Source organism: Catharus ustulatus, chromosome 22, assembly GCF_009819885.2.
Source record: "Catharus ustulatus isolate bCatUst1 chromosome 22, bCatUst1.pri.v2, whole genome shotgun sequence".
In the NCBI taxonomy this organism is placed as follows: domain Eukaryota; kingdom Metazoa; phylum Chordata; class Aves; order Passeriformes; family Turdidae; genus Catharus; species Catharus ustulatus.
Window position 1 is genome coordinate 8,330,172 of NC_046242.1, and position 14,298 is coordinate 8,344,469.

At 43.2% G+C, this 14,298-nt stretch overlaps 1 protein-coding gene across 1 annotated transcript in view; it reads right to left on the bottom strand.

Moving 5' to 3' along the window:
• Nucleotides 1-14,298, bottom strand: part of CASTOR2 (cytosolic arginine sensor for mTORC1 subunit 2) — a 119,691-nt gene that overhangs the window by 82,429 nt on the left and 22,964 nt on the right. The window lies entirely within an intron of this gene.

Below are 14,298 nucleotides of genomic sequence, written 5' to 3' on the forward strand. Positions count from 1 at the left end.
CCCATATGAAAACAGGTGTAACACCTACTTCCAAAGACCAGATCAGAGTCAGGTTTAACATTATTCTAGCTGCCACATCTGAGCTCAACTCAGACATCCCACCCCTTCACTCCCATATCTGTTCCACAGAGTACAATGCTCCTAACTATGATGCTGCACTCCTGCTACTGGAAATGGGAATGAGAAGCAGCTGCCAAGTAAATTCAAGGGCTCCTGAACTGGGACAGCGACCCATGGAAACAGGCATGAGACTTTATTTTTCGTTCATTTAAAAAATAAAGCAGTCTTTACTGCAGAATTGGTAGAGTGATAAATTGTTAAAAGAATTCTGAAATTTATAGCCTAAGGTCCAAAAGACCATTTTATCACTCAGTCTGGGTCTTTAGTACCAGTATCATGCTGGAGCTGGGTCTCAGGAGATGGAGGATTAAGGACTCTCAACAAGAAAATTTCTCATTTTCTGGTGCTCTCCCATGCTGTGAAACCAGCACATCCAGAATTCCTCATAAACAGATGTGGGAAAACTATGGAACACCTATTGACACACAAAGGCAATTTAGGGCTGGGAATCAGGACAGTATCACCTACCCAGAACTGCCCAAGCATTCATCTGGGGGGTGCTTTCCACTATGGCCAATCCTCAGGGAAGCCCTCCTCACAAATTCTTGGTCATTTGCTGGGTAGTTCCTGCTACAGAAATCAGGTAACCATTTTATTTCTTCTTTCCCTTTTCTTTTTTTTTTTTTTTTTTGGGTTCCCTTTTAGGGAGTTATCTAGTGGGTAACTTCAAACAACCTACAACCTTTTGGTCAGCTGAAGGCCAAGGCCACACAGCTCTACCCCAGCTGGCAACAGGCCTTGGCTGACACATAGCCAAGGCACCAGGCGGGTGTCAGCTGCACAGCCAGCACTTACCACTCTCCTCAGACTACAGCTGCTGAGCACCAAATATCAGCATAATTACAAAGAAGGAGAAAACACACAAATAAATATAACCGACCAGGGATGTCAGCAACACTGCAAGAGCCCTGTCCTGAAGGCAGCTGCCTTCTTGGCTTGCTGTTGATGCTGTAAGGCTGGAGGATTGCAACCTGGCAAATTGGGAGAAGTGCCCCACATGTATACAAAGCCATGACTGTGCCACTAGCAACCTTCTTATCTAGACAGACTCAGCAGGAAGGGGTAAAGATAGAAGCACATTTATCCTGCTTTGTGGATAGGAAAAGGAGTCACAGAAATTAAGGCCAAAAATACCACTACTTGGCTTCAAGATTTTCACTGCCTAAAGAAGGGTTGTTGCTCTTAAAATCTGAGAAGCAGCTGTGACAGTACTGAAACGAAACTGCAGAAACCAAGCCTCAGCTCAAAGACTAACCCAAGCCCTTTACAACCTACTTGTGAGTCCTTGTTTATAACCCAAAGACAAAGCCCAGCTGTTGCCACCATTTCTCCATTCAGTCCAGACAAGTTCCTTGTGCCAAGGCTGCTGTTCCCTCCAGGAAGGCTACACAGACACCTCTCATTTCTCATCGGTTTGTTTCCACTAAGTACATCTTCTACTGCGGAAATAAAAATTTTAAAAGAGAGAAAACAGGAGTCCAAGTTCCCATCTCAGGGAATACTAGGAGTGCCTCACTTTTTGCTGGTAGACAGAGAGCAGCAGCAGCAAAGCCTGGCACCACCACCCAGACTGCTGGGAGCAGAGGGGATGCTGCACTCCAGACCATGCCAGGTACTCTGCCTCCTGTGCTGAAAGAAATCATGGGCATGACAGAGCCACAGGCATCTCAGTGCTGCCTTCCCACCTCCAAATCAGTATTTAAAGCTACCATGGGAGAAAATGGCTACTTTTTGGTACAAAATTATTTAGTTATGGCAATAAATCCCAGCTGAGCCACAGAGAAGACACATAAAGAGAGCAATTTTTCCTACCTGTGTAGTGACTGAACCATGTAATTCTCACTCCCCCACCCCACAGATATGTTGTTACATATTTAAGCAACGTTGCTACAGTCAGTGATTATGTCTCAAATACAGTATTTGTTTTTACTGGGGCACTTCCAAAAGCTGCACTCTAATACACTCTGATGGGAACACCAGAAAGTGCTCTGAGATTCGACGCACACAGCCCGTGCTCCCCTTGCACAGCCTGCAGGCCCTGCAGTGCAGATCACAGGGGTTGTGCATTAAACATAACTGCTATAGACTGCTTGGCCTGGCAAACAGATAGCACCATAGCAAAGGGAAGAGATCACTTCTTAAAATTATCTACATGCCACTCAGTCAGTCAGAGACTTCCAGCTGTCAACTGTGATGCATCTGTCTGCTTACCCTTCACACCACCCCACTGTCCTCAGTAATAAATACAACAGCACAGTAACTCCAGTTTTCTTGCAATTTGATCTATAAAAAAGCAGCTGGCCTCCTTTCCCTCTCCCAGCATTACCCTGGGTTTCCTGATACTCTTGGAAATCTTACACAGTTTTTATCAGGCACTAGGTAGCTCCAAACACCAGCTCTAACCATACCTCTCAAAATATTAATGTCAACATCTTTCACTGTCCTAGGGTGATTGATGATGCTTGTATCCCAAATCATCTGTTCTGTTTATGCTGGATATTAAGTTCTGCACCTTTAAAACTGGTTCTGATAGCAAAGGGTGGGGAAAGTGGCATGGTTTGTTTGCAGAATCTGCACTTGCTTCCCTGCATTCCTTCTCATGGACTGTGCTGTCTGCAGCACAGACAGCAGGGGAGAGCTCTCCTTTGCTTTTTAGTTAGATTTTCTTTAGCTAGCTGAGGTAGACAAGTTCCCCAGACTGTGGCATTTCTTTTTCTTGGAACTGATCATCCCTGCTCTGGACTGAAAACCCAGAAAAACACCAGGAGCTCACACCTGTGGCCCACCAGGGCCTGGGATGTGGCATTTTCCAGTGCAGGAGGGACACATAAGAGACTGAGGGAGCTGAGCTACACCCCACAACAAGGACTTCTGGAATTTGCCATCTCTTCAGAACAGTGAGAGGTTTTATTGTTTAATATTATTAATTTTTTTATGCTTGTGAATACTCTGCTTATTAAATGAACAGTTTTTCCCCCCACTTTTCTCCAAGGAAATATATTCCCAAACCAGTTGGGGGAACCAGAGGGGAGCCCCTTTGGAAGTTTCCTCCCAGCTTTGCCCTAAACCAGGACACTCACCTATCCTTCAGCCTGCAAATCATGAACAAGCTTTCTTTAGTTTCTTTGGAGTTTTTTGGAGCTACTAACCATAAATTTAAGACACTGCCTAGTTACACACTCTGCTTAAATGTCTTTGGCTCACATGGAGGGAGGGATCATATTCAGCAGCCCCTGAATGCAGCATTGTCAAATAAGGGTAGACTTCCCACTTGAAAGCAAAATAGGAGCAGGCCAACATGGAAGATTCTTGATCACAAACAGATCCTTATCCCCTTCTTCTTCCCTGAAATGGTGCTTGTAAACCAGATAATTGAAGGCATCCCTTTTGGAAACCTCTTCCTGTATTTCAGCAGTCCTCTCTCAGTCTCTCGAGATGCATGGGATGCAAGAACAGTGGTTGTATCTCAGCCCCTACACCTTACTGCCAATCAGACTGGGAGACAGGTGAAAAGCCAACAGAAGGCAGGACAGAAGAAAAGGAAAATCCTGCAGCAAGCAAGAGATGAGGCATAGGATTAACCTGAAGCCAACTCTGATTTTTGGGAGTAATGAAGAAAGAGTAGATTTCAGTACCAAAGTGCCTGGCTGTGGCTGAGCTCTGACCCAGACCTTCACGCTCTCTGCAAATCTTAATGCTTACTGTAAAGGGGAAGGAAATCCCACTCCAACTGCAAGATTGAGTGAACATGTCTCATTTTCCCACATTTTGTCACACTTTCATCTATTGCTGTGTAGCCTCCTTTTCCCAGCACCTTCAAATCTCCTTGGATTAAGCTTCACCTCAGATAGTTTGTCCTGGGTCTGGCCAGGATTGGGTTAATTTTTGCAGTAGCCAGGAGGGGGCACGGCCAGGACTCCAGGTTACTCTAGAGGTTATTCTGTACCATTCCATGTCATTGCCAGGGGCTGGGGAGAAAGGAGTGTTGTGGCAGAGGAATTTGTGGTCAGGGGTTTTCCACATGAATCATTTGCCTCTGTTGTACCCTCTGTCATTAGTATTGTTGCTGTTACTGTTCATTTTCTTATCTCAGTGCTGTTTCCAGTAAAGCATTCTTATCTCAGCCTGTGCTCTTTACCTTTTATGCCTCCAATTCTCATCTCCATTGCATTAAAGGGAAGGAGAATGGGGTGAGCAAGCCAGTGGGAGGGAGCACTAAATTGGGAAATACCTTTCCTAAACCATGACAGTTTTCCCCCATCTTCTACACTAACACTAAGCCTACTGGAAGAGCCAAGGATCCTCCTTTGAAGTCTCCTAAAAGCTGCAGCATGCTAAGGAAACCAAAACCTAGGTTTCCTCCCCACACATGTACTCTGGAAAGGAAAGGGTCAAGCACTGTTCTCTGACTCCCTTCCATTGGAACAGACCCATTGAAGGGAGCTCATTCCCTGTATGACCCACGCTCTCCTTCTGGGCCATGCCAGACTGCACAGGCCTGGCAGGAAGAGTCAACTACAGGCTCTTCTGCAATAGCTTTGACCCCCTTCAAGTTCATCCATTCCCTTGTTTTAAAAAGTAGAGAACTTCTCATGTTGTATTTGTGAATAAACAGTTTATTATTTTTGGTATTTTTTCTGGGAAATGTATATTTAGGCTTCAGTATAACCTTAAAAGTGGGCTGAGAGCACATCAGGAAATAAGAATAAGTTGAACTAATGACTTGCTGTATTAGTCTGGCTGAATGGGAGTTCATTTTCCCCCAGCAGCCCTCACAGTGCTGTGCTGTGCATTGGGAGGTGGACAGGTGCTGATGACACACCAGGGTTTTGGCTGCTCAGCACACTGGCACAGCATCAGTGCTACCCCCAACAAGGGGCTGTGGCTGGGCAAGATCCTGGGGGTGACACAACCGGGCAGCTGTCCCAAAATAACCAAAGGGATATTCCAGACCATAGGACATCAGCTCAGACAGAAAAGCTAAGAAAAGCAGGAGGAAGGGGTGGGGAGGGGTGCATTATTTAAGATGTTTGTCTTTCCAAGCTACCACCACGTGTGCTGAAGCCCTGCTTCCCCAGAAGGGCCCAGAGAGCACTGGCTGATACAAAGTAGGGAATAAAACTCTTTCTACTCTTTGCTTGTGCAAACTTTCTAACTTTAGTAAACTGCCTTATCTCAACCTATGAGTTGTTTTGCACTTTATTTTCTCTCCCCTGCCCAGCTGGGAAGGTGAGCAGTAGAGCAGCTAGATGGGTACTGTGTGTCAGCCAAGGTCAACCCAGCACACTTGCTCAGATCCAGCCTCTGCTTTCTGCACTGATTCCTGTGGGAATAAGCTGCTCCTACAGCACAAGTGAGGATCAGACCATTTAACTTGTACCCAGCATCTCCTCCCTGCACTTCACACACAAGTTTCTGGGATTTGCATGTGGCTGTAGTAAGAGGGAAGTCATCAACATCCTTTCTCTCCTTGATCCTCAAGGAATATTTATCCAGCTCTCAGATAAAGGAGGCAAGACAGCATTGTCTTGTTCCCAGAACCAGCCCCTCTCTATCAAGTGTTAGACACATTTGCTAAAAAACTAATTAGAGCATGTTAAAACACTTCATTTAATTAAAAACAATCCTCACAGTATGACAAAGGTAAAAGTAATTCCACGTTTTGGTTAAACTCTGAAAATAGAATTGAAGCTTGTGAGGTCAGTCTGTGCATACCACACAGGGCTTTATTTTTAAAGGATACTAATGGGGATTTGAATTGGCTTTTTGATTCACAATTGATCCTGTAAATAACTGTCAAATTCATTTAGACACAGCTAAAGGTCAGTGTAGAAAGCTTATTTTCATTGTTAAGAACTGGTAAGATGTATCATCAATATTTTGAATTTCAATGAAAAAGACAAAAGCAGAAAAATTCAAATTTCTTCCTCCTTCAGGGTCTGTTTCTTCTCCAGCTTTACAAATAATACCTTTAATAAATACCTGGCTCCTTGCATGAGCATGACAGAACAAACCCACTGCCTTTTACAAAATGTGGATAAACTACTGATAGGATCCAGAGCTCCCCCAGCCTCTCACTTGCGAGCTCTCCCCACAACACAAAGGGGCTGGGCCATATTCTCCCTGCAGCCAGCAGGAGCAGCCTTCAGGGTCCCACTGAAGCCTGACTGCAGAGTGTCAGTGAGCTCTGTGCTTCTCCAACAGGAACTTCATAAAGATCTGTCAGGTACATCAACTGCTGCCTATGGGAAGCTGAATGGAAAAGTCAAAAACCCCAACAAAATGAAAGAACAGAAGAAAAATATGGAAGGAAATTTGTAGTAAGCCTTCTTCATTTCAAATTAAGTGTGGTAGAATAAGCCATCACCATGACTTTTTTTAACTTAACTGTTTTTTTCTTCAAGTCTCCTTCAAAAGGCTTTCAGAGAGAAAGCAAAATACAGCTTAACTTTTCCAAGGCTAGGCTTTAGTTCCAACTCTCTTAGGAAGACACATAAGAAGTTACTCATAGGAAAAAAACAGAAAAACCAAAACCAAACCAAATTACTCATTTCTTGGCATTCAGATAATAGAAATGCTCTAGGGAGATAAAAACAAAACTTCATTTTTTCAACAATGTGACCCTGTGTAAGAAGGTAAAGTCCACTGCTCTGGACAGCTTTTTATTCATTCCATTTTTACTGTTACAGTTTAATGCCAAAATAAATTTTTCTCAAAGAAATATGCACTTGGATCACTAAAGCCAACATCATTTTTACCACTGAATTCAACAAAAGCAAGATTTAGGCCATGGTGCAGAGCATATCTATGTCCAGTTATTTTGAGAACATAAATTAACATTGAAGCATCCATCTGGCACAGCAGATTGTTTGGTGTACTTCATCCCCTGCTAATTAATGATTAGCTCCACTAGGTAACAAGAGAGTTTCCCACCAGGTTTTCCAGTTTCAGAGGACAGGGAGGACACGCTGCCTGACTGCAGAATTGACCAGCAAAGGCCCACACTGATCTCAGTCCTTTGAAAACCCAATGAAACTGGATTCATTTTAATAGGCAGCAAATACCCTGGCAAGAAATATTTTGGAGAGTTGGTTTAATTTATGGGTTAAAAACTGTCTTTTTGTGGAAGATTTGGAGGTACCAAAACTCTTCTGATTTGAAAATGTGGAGAAAATGAAAAGAACCAACAAATTCCACAAATCCCCAGCACCAAGGCCACAAACCAGCATAGGCTGAACACACTGATTCCCAGTGTAGGTCCCTTGCACCAGATCTGGCAGCAGACAACTGAGCCACTGGAGGCAGTGATGGCAGCCAGGCACCTTACCTTACCCCAGCCCTCTTCTGATGGAACAATGCTTGAGGAACCTTCTCAGGGCCCTCTGCTTGTAAAGCTCACCCTCATCCCCAAATATAACTCACAAGAGTAACAGTTGGGTATTACCCAAGTGGCTCAGGCTGCAAGTGCAGTGATCACACCACAGGGACACAGGATGGGCAAGGACATTCCAGTGTCAGCCTCACTTCTTGTCCCAGCTACCCAGAAAACTTGCTGAAAGCTGAAAACAGAGTTCCATTATTCTGAAAATGCAGAAGGCTCAAGAGATTTGATACACCTTTGTATGCAACATGCCCTGGGAAGCACTTCAATAGGAAAGAAGTTAATCTGCTGAAGCTCACATGCCAGTGTATTTCCTGCAGTTCCGCTGGATTTAACCACTGCTGGATATTCATCTGCAGTTTTTCCCAACTGCAAACTCGTGCTGCTGCAGGAGCAAACACAGCCCTGGGGAAGCTGCAGAAGGTAGAGCAGAGTTTCCCTGCCCCACTCACCGGGTGCATGTCTGCACCTGCACTCACACTGCTGCCTGTGCCCAAAGTGGAGCTTTTCCAACAAACCCAGGAAGTCAAAAGTGCTTGTGTCAGGAACTGGGGATTTAACTTACTTGAGACACTAACAATAAGGAAATTATTGCACATGAAAAGGTTCTTTAAGCTTTTTTTTGTATCTCAGTTCAGCAAGGTAAAGGGACATAATAATTTTATTCCTCTGTCTGAACTGGCCCGTTTGCATAAGCTAACAAGTGAAAATTCAAAACAAGCTTGAGGATTAAAATTTTTTCATCAAAATCCATCCATGTTTCATGGTTTAACCCCAGACAGCAACTCAGACCCATACAGCTGCTTGCATCCTCCCCCCACAGTGGGATGGGGAAGGGAACTAGAAAGGTAGAAGACAAAACTTGTGGGCTGAGATAAAGACAGTTTAATAGTGAAAGCAAAAGCCACATGGACAAGAAAAGCAAAGAAAACCAAGGAATTCATTCCCATTTCCCATCATAGGCCAATGTTTGGGCATCCCCAGGACAGCAGGGTCCTATCCCCTGTAAAGGTGACTTGGGTTACCAGTGACAAATGCCATCACTTTGAATGTCCACCCCTCCCTTCTTCCCCCTGTTCTGTATGCTGAGCATGACACCTGATGGCCTGGGATGGCCCAGGGCTCAGCTGTCCTGGCTGTGCACCCCCAGCCTCCTCACTGCTGGGGTGAGGAGCAGAAAGGCCTTGGCTCTGTACAAACACTGCTCAGAGGTAATGAAAACATCCCTGAGTTATCATCACTGTTTCCAGCAGAAATCCAAACCAGAGTCCTATACTGGCTGTTGTGAAGAAAATTAATCCTAGCACACCACATCATAAAAACATTCCAAATACACTTTTTAGGAAGTACAATGTTCATGGAAACTACCTTTCCAAATTACATTTATCTCCTCATCAAAACTGCATGCTAAGACAGGTCTTAGTGATCTGCACAAGTGCTTTAGGGCTGGGACCATCTCTCCCAAATCAAGCCTGAAGTTCCTTATCACACTTCAACGTGGTACAACAACAAAACCCAAAATCAGAAAGACACACAAAACTCTCCCAAACACAACAAAAACAAATAAACAAACTCCCTAACAACTCCCCAAAACCCCACAAGTCAAGTGATCTGGAAAGATCGCTTACAAGCCAATGAGATATTCCTCAAAACAGGAAGCTGATTATATACTGTAGCAATGAAATAAACAGCCCAGTTCTTTGTCACAGGGCTCCCAATTAATTGCATAGGATCTGACTGCTGAGAGGGCATGTAGACAGTGTTCATTTTTGAGAAAAGGAAGCTGCTCTCTGTGCCTATTTTTTAAATACCCAATGTCATAAGCCAAGGACTTTCAGTCCCTGGGATCACCACAAAGCTGCCTCAGCCAAGGAGTCTGTATAATGCAGGATGTAGGGGAAAGAAGTACTCTTTGTTTTATATATTCACAAACAACAGACAAATGAATTTTGAATCTCTCCTACAGAGTGTGAAATCATGGCAGGGAGCCATTCTGATATGTGGACTGTGGTCAGCCCAGCCTCTCACAAGGAAAACAAGGCACCTGTACTCATACTGTGTCAGGGGCTTGAGCTTCCCTCCTGTAACAGGAACCAAAGCCCAAAGTACAAGGTAGAGGATTCACACTGTGTGTGCTGGCTGGCCACCAAATCAGGGATGTGATGCAGAAGCTGCCTGAAGGACTGAGTGTAATTTTAAAATAAATACCTGTCACAAGGAAAACGACTGCAAAACAACATGCCTGCATCACCCCAGCCTCCTGCCTGTGCTCAGCCACTGAGGTGTGCTGAACCTCAGCTGAGCACAGGGCTCCAGTCAAGAGATCCTTGGCCATGGAGTGAAGCCTCATGAATGACCAAACACTACTAGCACACAGCAATGGCCCAGAATTGCCCCCAACCCCAAGTATTAACACAGATAATGAGGTTTATGTGACCTCAGTATCACCCTAACTCCTGGGTTCTGTTTTCCCCTTGTTCACACTCCCCCAGCAAACACCAGACAGCACAAGCTCTGCTGTGCTGTCACACAGCAGCACCACAGCTCAGAAGAGCATGACTTGAGGAAAAGATCAGTCACTGCAAACAGATGTAAACTATGGCCTGCCTTAAGCTGAGGCAGGACAAGCCTCCTGTGACTGCCACACAAAACCTCCTGGAAGACAGAAATGCAAAGATCAAGGTCAGGAAAAAAGAGATTAAGTGTTGCAGAAGGGAGATTGCTCCCCCAAGTAGCTCCAAAGCATCCCTGAATAAAACCTGCACAGGTATCACACGTGCATGTGTCTGCTGGCTGGAGAGGATCCTGGTGCTGCTCCACAGAAGCCAGCCCAGCACATGGCACTTACAGAAGGTGACCATAGGCAACCCTGTCTGTCATGCTGAGGGGCTCAACCTGGGAGCTCTTCAAACAGGGATTTCATGGAAGTTACTTGTTGATGGCACTGCAGATCTTTTGTAATACAAAGGTGTGCAGCCATTTATGCATTCAAGCACCAGCGAAAATGATAGGAGCAGTTATAATCCTGCAACTGCACAGGCTCAAAACTTGCAAAAATGGCTATTTCAAAGGCAGAAAAGGAGCTTCCTTTCTCCATCATTTATTTACTTGATGTTTCAGTTTCTTCTGCTCATTAACCAGGGTCTGCCATTGCTCTTCCAAGAAGAGTTTCCAACAGATGCCCTTTGTTATTGAATCAAAGTATTGCTCACGTTGATCCCATATCACACAGCTACATACTTCCAGCCTCTCATGCAGGAAATTCCAGACTTTGTCAAAAATTGGCTTGAGACAAGAAATAAAAGCTCTTGATATTCAGATGTCACATAAGTCTTGTGACCACTATTTGAATAGCCATGAATATTTAGTTTAAATCTCTATTGTATGAGAACCACACCTTGATTATTCCTATCTCAGAGTTAATTAAACAATGCTTCTCTGGTATCCCCCATACCAGTTTTCTTCAGAACCATATTCACACCTAGAGTTTAAATCAAAATCTCTTGAGCAGTGGAGAAAGCAATGGGAAGCAGCCTGAGAAAAGGAAGAACTTTTTTCTGCAAAGGCATGGAATCACATTCAGATGAGTGATTTCCATAAAGTTAGAGAGGTCAGGAACTCTAAGGTACTGCAGTTTTGAGGCAAATCTCTCCCCTCATTTAGCCTTCTGCATAATCCTGGACTATCACTCATTGCAACATGGTTAACAAAGCAATTATATTTTCTCCAAATCTCTACCTCAAATAACATGATTATGCAAGACAAAACTAACTAACTAAATAGGTTTAGGCTTGTTTGCAGATAAATCCAAACTGAAAGCCTGGACATTAAGTACAGAAAGAAATTTGCTTTTTAAAACCAGTCTTCCTGTTTCTTAGGACCCAGTCCCATGAGCATTTTGGCTATTTGGGTATGTCGGTGCTGAAAAAGGAATGTCCAGCTAACACCTACCTCATGCAGCTTAACCACTCTTCATGAAATGCTGCTGTTCCTTTGTCAATTATTTCTACTCAGAGGTTGTGGTAACACCACTTGTAAAGCCGCTGGCCAGCTAGGAGAGGTCTCTGAGCAGTGTTTTCTCTGACTGTGCCTGGCTATTGTGCAGCACTGACCTTACACACTTGGACAAGTAGCTCCAATCAGCCCAGTACATCACATTTCCATCTGGCCCCTGGCAAGCCCCTGACTGTTGAGCAGATGCCATCAGCACTTGTCCATGTTGTACTGTGCTGTTTTTCTTCTTATTGCACCTTTCTTCTTAAAAGTACAAACCAGCTTTTACAATGTGAATGGCCAAATATGGCTAAACTTCAAAGCAGAACAGTTTCCCATGCCCACATTTCAGTGCTGTCTCCAACACAAGTGGCACTCTGCAGTTACACTTGTGAAGTCAGTAGCAGTTGTTCCAGTGGTGCTCAGGGGCCATGCTGGCCCATCACTGGGAATTTGGGTAGATTTGCTCTTCAGAAGTGCAACCAAAACCCAGAACCTTGGCTGAGAGTCATCTGAAGCCCTAAGCAGGCTCAATCACTAAGTCAGATCTTACCCTGGTGTTCTGCTGAAGACACAGACACTCATCAAGCTTTAAAAAGCAGTAATTTCTGTATCTTTTCTTTACATTTCCAGTTTATGACTGTCAAGGTATGTATGACACTGTTTGTGACTCCACTTGCAATAAAATTTAGGATTGATGATTTGTTTTACAGGCACTGATCCTGTGGCATGAGCCACAGGATATGTATGTTAGGTACTTGAACAGAAAAAGCAAAGTTAACACAATGCCTGTGTAACTAAAGAAGTTTACATTGGAACATAAATAAAAATAGCTCTATTAAAAAAAGTCTATATCAATATTTCAAAATTAATTTCATTTTATGGACAATGTATGTATAGTTGATCTAAGTGAAAAATGCTTATTTTGTATTTTTTTAATGCATGAAAAATAGCCACAGGTGTGTTCAGGCTGTAAAATCTAGTAGGCACACAGCATTATTGTTTTTTAATATCTTCTTTATGTATCTTGTGTAAAAAGTCTTGAGAAATATCATAAGCACTTTCAAAAAGTTAAGATCTCTGTAAAATATTTATGGAATTGTAATCCCTCTATTTCAAGTATTTAAAATGGTTCAGACTGCCATGATTTCACACTCTGTTGGAGAGATTTAAAATTCATTTTAATTTCTGTTATTTGTGAGCATATAAGCAAAACAGTACTTCATTCCCACATCCTGCACTCTGCAAACTTCTTGTTGCCCTGAGGCAGCTTTGTGGTGATCCCAGGGACAAAAAGCTGTTCTTTGTGATGCTCTACAGACCTCAGTTGCTTATAAAGGAACTTTGCTTGCTTTACTGCCTTTGAATTCCACAAAAAATCACCTGACTTCTCTTCTGCCAGAGGGGTCATGGCCAGATGAGAGACTTGGGGAACACTTCCCCAGTCCCTACTGACCACTTGCATTCCCAATTTATTAAGTTACTCAACCATCTACCTAGCTAATAATATTTAACTGGAGTGACTAATGTGCTTTAAGTTTTGCATGGCCTGAGGCAGCCTGATGAACTGGTCATGTTGGGAATGCCCCATGCTGACCCTGGAGTAAACCAACCATCTAACAGAAACCAAGCTTTTATAAAAGCATACCTTCCTATCGAGGCTGTTGGTTACAATGAGACATCCCCAAACTATCTGGGATTTCCACTGCATTGTGGAGTACTGCATTTTCTGATGCAGGGCTCCAATCCTTCCTGCCTAGACCATGTAGAAATTTATATAAAAGTTTAATACAACTGCTTTAATCAGAAGTGAAATATGATTCCTTTCAGCTTTGTCAGTCTTCTGTTACAGGAGTGAACCCAAGAGCTGATGTTCCTTTGGTTGTATAAAATGGCACTTGGTGAGGAGCTTCTTTTATCTTCCCATACTGCACAGCAGTCTGCCTTTAGGTTGGAATCTCTGTGGAACACTATCACACACTTCCACTGAAAATTCTACTCGTGCTCCAAAGTTTCTTGATGTAGTTTTGCCCTCTCTTATCAAATTAAGGCAAGAGAGAATATGAAGGGAGAGACAGGGAGAAATATACAGTTTAATTATCTAGAAGATAACGGATAATCAAAGCAAGTCACAAGGCTGAAACAAGACTTTTATATAAACAATAAATATCCATACCATACCCCTAATTACTGAACATCCTGAGGCACAGGTTAAATTCTAACTGCAAAATTATATCCAGTGAGGAACAAACAACCAAATAGAAAATTGTGTCCACACAAGTTTTTTTTGACAGAGCTATGGAGTTTAGAACTTAGCTCCTAATGTTTTGTTGTCATTACACTATGAAGAATAAATTCAAATCTAGGGACTTACCAAACACTTCTAGGCATTTAAAAATTTTCCCTTGCTTTTCTCTTTTTGAAAGGTTAAGTCTCATGCTTTCTTACTGAGCAGATGCCAGAAGGAAGTAATTAGCCTTCATATCATGGCTGAAAACAAAGCCCTAAATCACACAATGCTCTAGTGTCAACAGAAGGAGATTAACACAAAATGACCAAAAAACTGCTTTATGGCTGGAACCTTTCTTCCCATTAGAAAAACTAATGGAAAAAACCTATCAGTGTAGGAAGGAGTCTAAGAGCCTCCATTAGGTTTTGGGCTGGCTTTAATAAAAATGCTAAAGTCAGCCAGTGCACAACTTAGCCAACACTGGGCTTCAAGTTCATCTTAAATGCTAGATGCTAGTCCAGAGCAGTACTTGGAGAAGCAGAGCAAAAGTGTTTTTCGTGTCCCCTTTCCTGAT